The 14,502-nt window shown below is 42.6% G+C and overlaps 1 long non-coding RNA gene across 2 annotated transcripts in view; it reads right to left on the reverse strand.

Moving 5' to 3' along the window:
* LOC147180102 (uncharacterized) overlaps positions 1 to 14,027 on the reverse strand; it is a 128,156-nt gene extending 114,129 nt beyond the window's left edge. For both annotated transcript variants that reach the window (XR_015094149.1, XR_015094150.1), the window contains exons 1-3: positions 13,885 to 14,027; positions 13,351 to 13,395; positions 6,383 to 6,437 (exon numbers count right to left, since the gene is read on the reverse strand). This is a non-coding gene — a long non-coding RNA (uncharacterized LOC147180102). The remainder of the gene's footprint in view (positions 1 to 6,382; positions 6,438 to 13,350; positions 13,396 to 13,884) is intronic.
* Between the last annotated feature and the right edge of the window lie 475 nt (positions 14,028 to 14,502).

Genomic DNA, 14,502 nt, shown 5'->3' on the forward strand with positions numbered 1-14,502 from the left:
GCTAAAAAAGGAGTCCTATCGGGCCTTTTTCGGAGGGTGTGTTCCTACTATAGAAGGATCACACTCCTCAGCCTCCCTGGTAAGGTCTATTCAGGGGTGCTGGAGAAGAGGGTCTGTCGGGAAGTAAAATCTTGGATTCAGGAGGAGCAGTGTGATTTTCCTCCCGGCCGTGGAACAGTGGACCAGCTCCACACCCTCAGCAGGGTGCTCAAGGTTGCATGGGAGTTCGCCCAACCAGTCTACACGTGTTTTGTAGATTTGGAGAAGGCATTCGACCGTGTCTCTCGAGGAGCTCTGTTGGGGGTGCTTCGGGAGTAAAGGGTACTGAGCCTCTTGATACGGGCTGTTCGGTCCCTGTACAACCGGTGTCAGAGTTTGGTCCGCATTGCCGGCGGTAAGTCGCATTAGTTTCCAGTGAGGGTTGGACTCTGCCAGGGCTGGCCTTTATCACGATTCTGTTCATAACTTTTATGGACAGAATTTCTAGGCGCAGCAGAGGCGTTGAGGGGGTCCGGTTTGGTGGCCTCAGCATTGCATCTCTTCTTTTTGCAGATGATGTGGTGCTGTTGGCTTCATCAAGCCATGATCAGCCACTCTCACTGGAGCGGTTTGCAGCGGAGTGTGAAGCGGAAAAAGGTGGCGTGCCTTCTCTGGGTCGGGGGGTTGAGATCCTGCCCCAAGTGGAGGAGTTTTAGTATCTTGGGGTCTTGTTCATGAGTGAGAGTAGGTTGGATCGGGAGACAGACAGGCGGATCGGTGCAGCGTCTGCAGTGATGCAGACTCTGTATTGGTACGTTGTGGTGAAAAGGAGCTGATCCGAAAGGCAAAGCTCTCGATTTACCGGTCGATCTACGTTCCTACCATCACCTATGGTCACGAGCTGTGGGTTGTGACCGAAAGAACAAGATCCCAGATACAAGTGGCCAAAATGAGTTTCCTCCTTAGAGATAGGGTGAGAAGCTTGGTCATCCGGGAGCGACTCGGAGTAGAGCCGGTGCTCCTTCGCATTGAGAGGAACCAGGTGAGGTGGCTTAAGCATCTGGTTCGGATGCCTCCTGGACGCCTCCCTGGAGAGGTGCTCTGGGCATGTCCCACCAGCGGGTGGCCCCAGGGACGACCCAGGACATGCTGGAGTGACTATGTCTCTCGGCTGGCCTGGGAATGCCTTGGGATCCCGCTGGAGGAGCTGGTTGAAGTGGCTGAGGAGAGGGAAGTCTGGGCTTCCCTGCTAGGGCTGCTGCCCCCGCAACCCGACCTCGGATAAGCGGTAGAAGATGGATGGATGGATGGATGGATGGATGGATATTAAAAATAAGATATATGCAGTATATACACTTCATTGCAGGCTATAAATATGTGTGCAGTATTTATGAACAAACTGAAGAATTATAATTGCTGTGCATGGCAATCTATGCAGTATTTATAGATAATCATTTATTTACAGTCGTGCAATTATGATTAGGAGACTGTTCAGGAGTCTAACAGCAGCGGGGAAGTAGCTATTCCAATATCTGGTGGTCTTAGTCCAGAGGCTCCTGTAACGCCTCCCAGAGGGCAAACGGGTAAAGTGACCAATGTGCTGCTCTGCAAAGCCTTCCAGTCCTCCCCCCCAATCCGCCCAAGAAGATTTCAAATGGGAAACACTGACATACAATAGATTATATAAAACCAGTTAATCTTTTTCTCTGTTACAATGTGTTATTCTGATTATGATACAATATTATGTTAGTTTTCTTGATTCAAATCAAATAAGAATGGTGGTTCTTTGGGGGGAAATTAAATAGATTCATGACATTTGCATTCATTACAGTGGGGAAAATTATTTTGCTATGCAATGGAGTAACAAGCTTAGTCACGGACTGACCTAAACTGGTAAGTGAAGGTATCACTGTGTTGTGCATTAGCTCTTCTGTGGAGCAGCTGCTCTCAGACAAATTTGAGAGCCAAAATGTCTTTGTCTTCATCGATGTCATCATGCACTCTCATGTTCCTCCTACGCGGCCCAGCTTGTTTTGAAACCCTGGAACTGCTACCACCACATCCTCATAATGGAGTCCAACGTTCTATGGTGTCCCTGTCACCCAAAATGCAACCAGCAATTGTCCAGACGGTCTGAACCTCTCCACATTCTCTTTGGCATATGCTCTTTTCCTCACCATCTTTCCATATCTATTATTCATAAATGTGGCTCGGAGGGGGGAAATAAAGATGCATCTGCAGCTTTCTTCCTATCACCGCCGCTGTGACTTTTATGGCAATGCTTACACAATGATGGAGTGGATTTGCACTGAGTGTTAATTTGTTATTATTATTTGTTATTTGTGATTAAATACTTTCTGTTTCTGAGACTGAAAGCGCACAGTTACTTGACAGTTTCGTTCACCAAATTGCCTAGAAAAGACAATTCACGTGGTTTGTTACAATTTATGACATCGGGAGTCGGAGCTACCATTCCACTGCCTGCAGACTTTTTATTATTTAATGTCTGCCAGGATGCCGTTCGGTTCAGACACAATTTGGGCCACGAGTGATGGGAGGAGCACAAATGTGAGATCTGCACTAAGGGTTCAGTTCTGTGTCTGCTGGGACTCGCATGACGCCTCTCAGTTCCTTGTCAACACTATAGCTAGGTGATGCATGCCATAAATAGCTGCAGCAACACACATACTGTATGTGAGCAGCAAACACAGGTAAGACACACACACCGCCATGTTGGTAAATCCAGAACTTCATTACAGTTCAGATCATTCATACCCTCTCTAGTTTTTTTTCCATCAGAAGCAGAGAAAAAGAAGTGGAGGTGAGTCATTATTATACCTGAGCACGCCCCTATCTCATCATCCACAAGTCTTTCATCTGCCATCCCAAAAAATTGCCCATTGAACTGCATTTAATATAGTATAATTAAAGTATAAGATGTCTTCTACAACATGTCCTCTCAAGTGTTAACAAAGCACTGACAGAACAAAACAAATTGTCTCGAGTGCGCAGTGAGATGCTGTTGAGACGTGGAGGCCTCCTTCAGCCTTGCATCACCTCCTTGTTCCTCTCTCGTTAGGATGCAGTCTCATGTCTTACAGAAATCATCTCTCCTTCTAAATATATATATATATATATATATATATATATATATAAAAATAAATAAATATATATATATATATATATATATATAAATAAATAAATATATATATATATATAAATAAATAAATAAATATATATATATATATATATATATATATAAATAAATATATATATATATATATATATATATATATAAATAAATAAATATATATATATATATATATATATAAATAAATATAAATAAACATATATATATATATACACATATATATAAATATATATACATATATATATATATACACATATATATAAATATATATACATATATATATACATATATATAAATATATATACATATATATAAATATATATACATATATATAAATATATATAAATATATATATATTAGCTGTTCAACAACAAGCCTGAAGACGTTAAACAACGCACGCAAAGACCGCTTAGTAGTCTAACAATATGCCCAATGTAAAATACACAAGCTAGCATTAACATAGCATTTATCATCCACTGCCATCACACCACAACAGGTAAGATAAGGTATTTTTATTGTTTGAATACTGTACTGAACTGTAAATATTTAAAAACATCAATAGAAAGTAAAATAGGAATTTTCTGTTTTTTGAGCGGATTAATTGCATTTACATTATTTCCTATGAGAAAAAAATGTTTCAGAGGTTGAACAATTTGGACTTTGAACACTTTGCAGAAACTAATTATGTTCAAACTCTGAGGTACCGCTGTACAAGCAATTATAGTCATCACAAAACAATGTCCATGAATGCATAGAAGTCGGTGCAAAGTGAGTGAGAGTTGATTGGGTTGCCAAGCAACACAATGCGTGTGTGGCCCACGCGTGATCAAATGAAAAAGAAAAGTACGACTCACGGCCTATTATCCTGATGACTGTAGTTGTTTGTGATCGGTGATTCAACTTTTTAAGTACCCACCAGCATGTGGAAATGCTTCTCACAGGTTTTTTCACCAATCAATATGATATAATGTGGACATTCGGCAGTCGTTGTAATGGAGTACGGGACACGCATGCAGCAGTCAGTGAGCGCAGCGGAATTGACGTCTATTTGCGTGATGACGTCGCTGCATCATCATTTTGATCGGCTCGTGCGCACGAGAGTAACGCTGTCCGCTAACGCATAGAAACGGGTTATCCCGAATGTTTCAGAAGCCGCCATTTTGACCTCAATCCATATAGTGACTTCATGTAAACATAGTCAATGTGAGCTTTGTAGGCGGGGAGGAAATTACAACAACGAAAGGTTAACTCTGCTAATTCAAATGACTAAACTTCGCCAACTGCAACATGTGTGCTTTTATTCTGATAGTCTTAACTTCCCGAACACTGCACCTCCATCATCTTCCCAGTGTAGGACTGTTTCTAGTTCTTATCTTGGCTTGTCTCCTTTGGCCGTGGGGGCTAACAGCGAAAAATGAAATCTTATTATCTTAATCTTATAATCTTAAATCTCAAATCTTATTTCAATGTGGCTCGACTGGGCTCAGATGACCATTAAATCTCGTTATTCCGCCACCAGCGTCCTCTAACCACTTTTAACCCGCAACCAAGAACAGGGAGGGTTTTCCGGACAGTGTGCTTGAAGTCAACTGATCTCCGAGTCTCCTATCCTGGAAACCAGGCTCAACGCTGTAACTAGCGGATGAGTCTGGTCACTGTCGGCATGAAACGCATTTCTAGGGCGGGGCAAACCCGAACAGACAGTGAAAAGATCCAATCAGCAAAAAGCGGACGCAACATCACAAAAGCGGGGTGTATGTGTGGAAGAGGAGTGGGCGTACATATGAAATACTGTATATAATATTTATATGTAATTCCATGAGTAGCAGTGGGCAAATACAAAGTAAATTCAACATGGCTACTGTGAGACAGTGGATTACTTACGTCGTTGCGGTAAAAACGTGATCATTCATGTAATGATAAAACTTCCGACGGCAAAAAGTGACGTTGCTCAGGAAGAATCCAGGACAGCAAATAAACAAATTTGATTGCATGGTTTGTTTCAAGTTGGGCTGCGATCGCTTTCAACAGCCGACTGAGCAGACCAACTTCTTTCATTCAAGAAAGTGGGTGTGGCTTGCCAGGCTAATAGTCTGAGGCATGCTTTAATGTTATCAACAGTATGCTAAAATATTGTCTGGTCCAACTTTAGCACATATTGCTACTAGTGAATATTCGGCCATCGAAAATTTTCGGACAAAAATGGCAAAAATATGCATTTTCGGCATTCGGCCGAAATCAAATTCAAGCCGAAAGAATATGGCCAAAAGAGGATGCTGTGGTGACGTAAGCAAAAAAACAAAAAAGGCGCTAGAAGCAGGTGCCTTGCTGCCGTTTGTGAGTACCGGCAGCTTTATTGTGCACACCGGAAAAGGAGAGGGTCGCTTGGTAAACGATGTCGAAAAAGAGAGCGCTGCCGAGTACTGCACTACAGCTGAGCCACGCTTTCTCCTGCAGCGCCTTCCTTTTTTTCTTTGATGAGAGCCCCTCGAGCGCTTCCACTTTTTCACTTGCATTCTGGTGACCGTGCTAAATACTTTAGCTAATGCTAGCACTATTGCTATCAACAGTTTTAAACACGGAAACACTTACCGCTATCTCCGGGTGGCGACAGACTTGCACAGGACGCCGTGTGTGACTTTGCAGCCCGTTCCCAAAGCCGATTGGCTGGTGCGAAGAAATGTATTTATTTTTTCACGCTCAATTAACATTGGTGAATACGTGAATGTGCCGATTTTCAATTAACGGTGGTGAATATGCGAATGTGCCGATTTTAAGTGCGCCGCACCATGTCCCGCTCCAAATAGCCTACAAATGCGTCATCCGCACGGCACCGCACGCATCCGTGTCCGCCGGTGCGAAGTACATTGACTATAAAGTGCAATTGCACCGCCAGAAAATGCTCAGTTGCTCACGCCGCGTTTGGTTGTTTAATGTACCATTTGCCAACGTGTCTCTGATGTCTGTGGTGTGGACGCATTTCAATTTATATTGTGCTTTGTTAAAAATGCCCTTACTAAATAGGCCTAAATATTTCCTAATAATATTATAATTGTAATTATTATAATAAATGCAATGATAATAAAAAATTGGCATAATTTTTTTTCGCCGTTTCGGTTTTTGGTTTTCGGCCAAGCATTTCTCATTTTCGGTTTTGGCCCCAAAAAATTCATTTCGGTGCATCCCTAATTGCTACTCATTTAAAGGTGAATCTTTAATGTCATCACTGCAAAGTAATGGCCGATCACTTACCAGTTGATGTGTTTATAACGTGGATTCAACCCCTCTACAAGGATGTCAATAGTTCCTGGAGACAAACAGGCAAAAAAAAACGTTAACAGGCTAAAAGTGTTCCACGCTAACAGACACACAGTCTGCAGTGCTTCAAACCCGAGCTATCCCTTTGAAAAAACACATACATCTTTGGACAACAGCTTAACAGGCAGGCCTATTGTTTTTGACACTTGATTTGTACAACTTGGCAACATACACGACCTTTGGTCCTGAAAATGGTCAAACAAGCTACCTTGGAGTTCAACAAGTAGTGCAAGACCATACATTGGTGTCGAAGATCAACCTTTGAGAAATAAAAATGGACCGTTTTCCTGTCAGTGTCATATTGTGGTGCGAATCTTTGTGGGAAGTTAGCAGAAACATGGCAGATTTCAGAAGACAAGAGAGGAGTGTGCCAGCATCAACATGCAAAGCTAGAACTTCCTGTCTTTGTCTGCTCATGTACACATCGACGGCAGGATCAAATGGTAAAAGGGAGTCGCTGCAATTAAGCTTAACCAGCACAGTGGTTAAGTGACTGGTAAGCACGATGGTCTCATAGCAGGGAAGTTCCATTTTCAAATCTTTAACTCAGACCCGTGTTTTTTACATGATCTGAATTCCCTGTGAGAACTCCATTCTCCCATAGTCCAACAACCATGTATGTAGTGTTCATCAGTCATGTCAATCTTCTGAATGTATCCCACCTATCATTGTGCTCATAAGGGATACAAAAAAAAGCAGCCTACATTTTAACAGTGTCTTTCTTACTACAACAGCATGGTTTGGTCAGTACAAGCAAAAAGCTTTATTTACTAGTTGCTGGCAACACACACAGACCTCAGACCTCAGCCAGGGGGCCCAAGGGCCAGCGGGCCCAAGGGCCAGGGAGCCCGCCTGCTGCTGCCTCTTGCCACATAAGTTGGAGAGCACTAAGCATTGACAAATGTTTGTGCAACTCTGTTAAGCTTCCAGTTAAGTGCGCAGAGCAATGCATAAACTCTCGGTCACTTGCTCACACACACGCTATATTATATACAACAGTATGGGTTCCTTCGCTCTTGGACACATTTTCTGGTTCATTCATTCCTCTTAAAAGTGGCGAGGAGCATCTGTTGTAAAAGTCTGCGTGGCGCCAGAATGGCAATGAGAGCCAACAACTCATAAAAGTCGACTTATTATGTCACGACCGTTTGTATCTGCTTCAAAAAGCTGGCAGCACAAGATCCTCAAAGCAAGTACAAGACATCACAAGTGATCCGCAAAACTGCTCTAAACATACATGTGGGCTTCAATCAGAAATTTCAAGCACTTCACGAGTATAAGAGCAAAAGGATGCCATTCACCGTCAGTTCCCAAGTCATTGTTTTGTGCCATTTGATGCCACATAGCAATCGGAACCACCCTTAATCCAATGTCGTCATTTATTGAGTTCATATTAAAAGGAACGTCGAGTGAACCGAACCTCTAAAACACCTCAAGCGCCCCTGAGGTCGTACAATTGACCTTACCGTAAACCACGCCCGCATGAACTAGTAAACGCATCGTCTGCGTCAGCACGTGCGCTTTGCTGCGGACAAACAAAGCAATCCTGCTCCCGGTGGTGCATTAACGACTTGTGGAAGAGAGGTAACCGTTTTCCGGATCAACTGGAAGGAGGTGTCCGCTGGACACTGTCGGGTTTATTCCCTTCCCCAAACAACTACGAAAAATGTCTGCGCTGGATCAAACTTTGTGGAAGAGCACACGACCAGTTGAATCCCTCCCTAATTACCAGAAACGACTACATCTGCACTAAGATAATGTTCTCCATTGTTGTTTTTAGCCAAAGTCTAACGATAGCTCCAGGTAGCTAACTGTCCACGCGTTTGTTGACTTACTATTAATGCCAAGAAAACATTGAAACTATGAGGTAATATAAATTCTTTCTTGTCCAATTACAATGTCTAAAAACTTTGGTTTTGCTGACAATCGGTCAAAGTGAGTGAGGCGACTTTGTCTTTTTCTGATTTCCGCAGCAGTAGGCAGCGACGTGTATTTATTTTGTTTTGGGGCAAAATTGCATAGTGAGGGAGTGAAGATACCCTTCACAAAGAGAAATATCAGTGTCCTGAAAATACCTGACCGAGAAATCACAAGGAAGATCTGACAACGTTGCCATGACTGTGGATGCACTCGCTCATCTTGACCGGTAAATGTCCGAGGACGCTGCTCGTCGCATTTAGTGGGGGGGGGGGGGGGGGGGGGGGACGAGGCGTGCCACGGTAAGGTCAATTGTGAATGTACGATGCCACACAAGACATCCGCATAAAGTCTCAGTTCTGATGGCAGTTCTGTGGACATCAAAGCCTTCAGACATGAAACGAATCGCCTTAAAACACGAGTCTTTTTTGTGTTTCATAAATCAAAGTTACTAGTTAGAGCTGCTATATGGAACTTTTTCCCCAAAAATATCTTTACAGTAGCCTCTTTATTTGACCATTTATGACTGAAATGTCTTCTAATTAGTAGATTAACACCTTAGCTGTTCACAATGGGTACTCCCGCACCGCAGGCCTCTGGCCAATAGTTTGACTGGATTGGGGTTCGAATTGTGTACGTGAAGAACGATATGTGCAGTTTCATTATTCGTCAGCAGTTGGCAGTCGCGATTGAATATTCTACATTCAGTAGCTTTAAGTAAATATTTTGTTCTTGTATAATATTGTAAAAATAAGAATCATCTTTATTTGCCACGTACACACGTGCATGAAAATTGACGTCTGTATTTGAGCCATCACAGTAGTTGAGGCATGGGAAGCACACACTGTTAAGGACACACAGCGGAGCATCCGGGGAGCAGTTCATCGTATCTGTGTTTTGCTCACGAACTTGCACTGGGGCACCCGTGGCACTGGGGCACCCATGGCGGGAGACCATGATCGTAACCCCTTGGCCAGAAGACACATACCAACATAGGGCTCCACCAGTGACCTGAACTGGAAGGAATTACTTTGTACAGAAGCCATAAAAACGTGAATCTTCTCACAGATTATCACACGAACGGTTATACAGACGAAACGTATGATTTGAAAACGCCAAACATATTATATCATGTTATATTGTGACCTAGAATTTGTTTTTTCTCTGGTGTGGGACCAAAACGCATCCGTAGCTTTGCGTGGCCAGTGTTGTCTCTTGAAAATGAGTGTCTGCTAACCCTGACTGCTCCACTGTTGAACCAATGCCAAGTACAATTTTTGTTGCCATGACGACTGGTGCGAAGCTATGTGACCAAACGAGGCGGACCACATCAACTTGTGGAAGCCCAGCCGCGATGTGAACTAGTAAGGACCCCCTGGTATTTGTATAAACAACATTCGAAAGCACATTTTCCATAATGTCAGCTTTACATTATAGATTCAAGAAACAACTTTTTTTCTACTTTGTTTCAGGTGTCATTTGGACAGGCTTATATCATTTAACAGCAGTTTTGCAGTTTTTGTAAGCAATCTCGTCAATGACTCGCCAACTGACATTGGAACTGTTTTTCCAAATGACCACCTGGCAAGTATATTTTGTGTCCAATGCTGCAGATGAGAGCCATTGTGAGAAGCTGCACGGCCTTCACAATGCTTCAACGCTTAGTACAGTTTATGCCATTTCTCAAAACAGGATCTAAACTTGACAAAGCAAGCAGCAGAAGGCCTGTTACCACGAGCACTGTTGAAAACATCAAACTCCTAGAGTAGGCGTTTGTGCAAAGCCAGGAGGTTGCACAAGAACTCAATCACGCATCAACCAAAACTCGATTAAGGCAATGCTTCAGAGACTGAAAACGCTTTGCCTCGACCGATTTATTCAAAGGCTTCAATCAGAAGATGATGAGGCTCAATAACCTCAAACGCAAATTGGCCATATGTCTTCTCAAACTGCTGCTGAACATCATAACGTGGCGATAGTAAAATGTTTCAAAACAAAATAATAATTATGATAGAGCCCGTTCTGCATGGAATTGTTTTTCCGCTTAAGGTGGGATATGTCACATGCGGGACGCGAGTGATTGAGGGATGGCGGAGCCAAATGCAGGAAAATAAGGCAGTGAAACAGGAATCAAGTGCAATGTGTGGTACTTCATTGAAACAGAGGGAGAAAAAGGTGAGCAGACCACCATGACTGGACGGGACGGATGGGACTGGACTGGTCACCATGACTGGAACCAGCGTGACGTGACAGGACCTGATTTGCCTCGACTTGACTTGCTGAGGAGTGGAGTGGCTATGACTTGGCGAGGACGACGACTTGACACACGAACTTCCACACAGAACGTAGACAACGCACCCACACTGACTGGACAAACCCCACAAACTAAATACGCCTCTGCTAATTACTTGACAAGACACCCCTGGGGAAAACACAAGCGGCTGGGGGCACTGGGGGGGACATGGACAAGGAACATAAAACAAAACACTGAACACAGACAAAAAGGAAGATGAAGACACAAAATCTAACAAAAACCCAACCCCACAGAAGCGGAAGGTGACAGTGTGTCCCATTTCCCAGGAGTCTTAAACGCATCCGTTTCCTCTTGCTTATTTATGATCAAAATCAATGTGGCGCTGGCGTGACATTTGAAGTCATTATCGGCATCTGTCGCTTTAACTTTCAGTCAACCGACATCAAATGAATACATTAATTACAACCTGACACAGAGAGCTGCTTGAAAGCGCATCATGTGACCGATGGAGAGCGGGAATATTCCAGTCCAGATGTTCCGGTCTGACTGCACCGGCGCTGCAGCTGATCACAGCCACTTTGAGGAATAAATTTGATTCTCCAGCAGTCAGAAACGCTACTAAGTTGAAAAAAATATTCTCTGACATGCACTCAATGTTGAAGGATGTCAGACGTTGGAGCTCAGCTGGGTTCTGCATCCTTTAAAATGGATTATCACATGGGAGCAAGACATAATGAAGATGGACAGGACAAGAAAGGCTATAAAAACACACACACACACACAAAGTACACACATATGGTGTTATTGAGGTAGTATGTTTTTTCTTTTGTCTCATGACATCATTGGTTGGTTGCCATACGTCCGACATCAGTGCAATGTATACGATACGTCCTCAATGTATTTTTATTTCTCAATGAAACAGCGATACCCGTTTAATTCTGTGGTCGACTGATGGGCTTTGCGGTTGTCTTGGTAAAGGCACCATTTTTTAAAACAGTCCTTCTATCGGATAATGTCAAATTGTGCAAAATGTGTCAGCAGTTTCTCTCAACCATAAATACAATTCTAATTGTTTTGGTCGATTTTGATCATGTACCAGAATTCCATTTAAATTGGCAAGTCAAGTCGAGCTGTGTCATCATTCACACCCTCTGAACAAAATATCTTGTTTTTAAATTGACAATTTGTGCTCAAAGTATTGTAGTAGGACCATGCATGTCATCTGGTTTTGTACCTTTGGCAAGATTTGAGGGTTCTCTCGGATTCTATGTGTCCATCGCAAGGGGTTTTCCTCACCAGCTTGGAGGACATCTGTCGCAACAAACTAAGCCTCTCCGCAGAGAGCGAGAGGCCTCATAGGCAACGCAGAGACACTGCGGCCTGCCCGAGACAGCACGCAAGCATACGAGCCACAGGTCATATGCGATATTTTGACAGCGATGAAACGTTTGCCGGCATACCAACAACACCAACTGCAGAGGCTCACAGGCTTTGTGCGACACGGTGGATGCGGGTGCATTCCACTGTCTTTGGAAAACGGCAATGACGACCACTGCAAAACAAGTCATGTAGCTTTGCTATTTATAGGTATCGTTGGGTAAAAGGAACATTTATGTTTAATATTGTATGTCAGAAACGTTCCAGGACTAATGTCACAAAAGATAGATTTTCATCCAAACTAAAACCTAAATGTTTTCCACGTCAAAGTAATTCCTCTGGAGTCAAACGCACTTTGCCAGCCTTCTCTGCCGCATCTTCGCGTATTCCGACAGGGATTCTTCCTTGATCCCTCCACGGGCCATCGAGAGATCATCCACATCTTCAAAATGGGCCTTGGGAAGGAAACGGGGGTAACATGTGGAGCCAGGTCAGGTGAGAAACGAGGTTGCTTCAGCACAGGTAACTTCTTCTGGGCCAGGAACTGTCTGATGCCTTTTCTTGCACACTGAACACACTTTGTAAAGTTGCCATGTGAATACCGAAAGGGAAAACTTTGTACTTTTGGTTTAGAATATATCTTTCGTGACAAAAGTCAGTCGTGGAATTTTTCTGAAAAACCTCCTATTATGTAATCTACTAACAACAAAGTTGCCAAATTTCAAATGCATATATTGTTTTATTTATTTTCAGCCCTTCCACAGTTAACTTTTAGGCATATAATGATTCGATCTTACTTTTGACACCATGGCGATGTCATTTTTTAGGAAATATTAGGTATTTTTCTGCCTATTCTAACGCAGAAGTAAAACGCCAGGTTACGTATAACCCCGCCTCTGCCCGTGTGGTTGCCGCGCCCCTCTCGTCCTAAAAGCCGACCGCAAAACTCTGGCAGCTGCGTTTGAGTACTCCTCTGAAGTATGTGGAAATTGGACGCATGTTCAATGTATAGCTGCAGCTGGAGGAGAATTAAGTGCAGCAATACTGTACACATCGACTAAAAGTGAACAGAGACCAAGCATTTTCAGGAGGCTGGCACTGCGACCCCGCGGCACATCAAAAATAACCTTCTAATGAGCTCCCGGTACACTTGAGTTCAAGCCAAATGTGGATGTTTCTCTGGGATGAGAGACAGCTGCCAACGTTCACTTGTGGGCCAATTACGGTTTATTTTGATGGCGCTCAAGTTGTCTGTTTGCACACACACACTTCCACTGCGTTGACCATTTCTACTTTTACAAACTTCAACAACAACACAAGAGTAGCACTGCTAAGTGCTTAATGATTAACTCACCTCTTCAATTCATGTTGGGAATTAAGTGTCTTCGTCAGAAGCGGCCTGTTAAAGGACAAACAGGTCATTGCCGGGAAAGGAATTGAACGATGATACCACAACTTTGCCATAAATTCTGGCTTTACAAAAACAAGAATGCGTTTCATTGACTGTCACTGTAACTCTAATCACTTCATATGTTGACAATTGTGCTTGTAGCAATGGAACTGGGCATTAGAATGTTGACGGAGGTTTATAATAGTTCCACTTCAACCCCTCTAATTTGCTGTAAGTATGAAAAGTAACCAATGTAAAATAAATGTGTACTGTATTAAAAAGAAGTGTTCAACAAACAGCCCTGCAAAGTACAACCTCAACACAGTAATGGTGACCATATTCATAAGAGTGCTCTGAAAGTCAAACGAACTAAGAATTGATGTCAATACTTGATTTGTCAAATGCGGACCAAAAGTGAAAGCTACTCGCTAACATAACATGCACGACAGTCAAACACGTTTCTTTCATATGAAACAAGTCAGCTAAAAGAGTCCTTACCGGCTGACATTCTCACACTACTTTAGGAAAACATTTGTCTGCGACGGGTGCACGTTTGGGACTCTTGAATAAAGATGCGCGTACGTGCGTCATTACTTCCTTACCACGTGACGTTTTGCGTGATTCGTTAGGAGCTACCAGTTCAACTACTCTTTTGTGCGGCGAAAATTCGTGATAGCTCGTGTTTTCGGGATAGGAAATAGAATCAAATTAAATTAAACGAATTAAATTGATTTAATGATAAACTCGAGGGACACTTCAGCACGTCCTTTACAGTTCAACCAATCACATCACTGACCCCGCCCACCATGTCTTTGATCGGTGAAACATTTAGTTCAAGTTTTTTTATTATAATTTTTTAATGCCACGTTCGTGTAAGAAATTGCACTATTGCAGTATCATGAAATAAAAGTCAGTAGAAATGAGTAAGTAATTAAATGAATGCTGTCAATTCAATGTTTAAATGTGTCAAAAATATTAAGCAAGTATTTATTTGCCCTATTGGCACCCCAACCGTGAGGTATAAAAAACAAAAAGCCAAAAATATAATATTTGTGTACACATGCACATAATCTTCATGATCTTATTCTTTGTAGTAAGAAAATAAATCAGCATTAT

Source organism: Leptonotus elevatus, chromosome 2, assembly GCF_054856555.1.
Source record: "Leptonotus elevatus isolate MCC_2025b chromosome 2, RoL_Lele_1.0, whole genome shotgun sequence".
Taxonomy (NCBI): domain Eukaryota; kingdom Metazoa; phylum Chordata; class Actinopteri; order Syngnathiformes; family Syngnathidae; genus Leptonotus; species Leptonotus elevatus.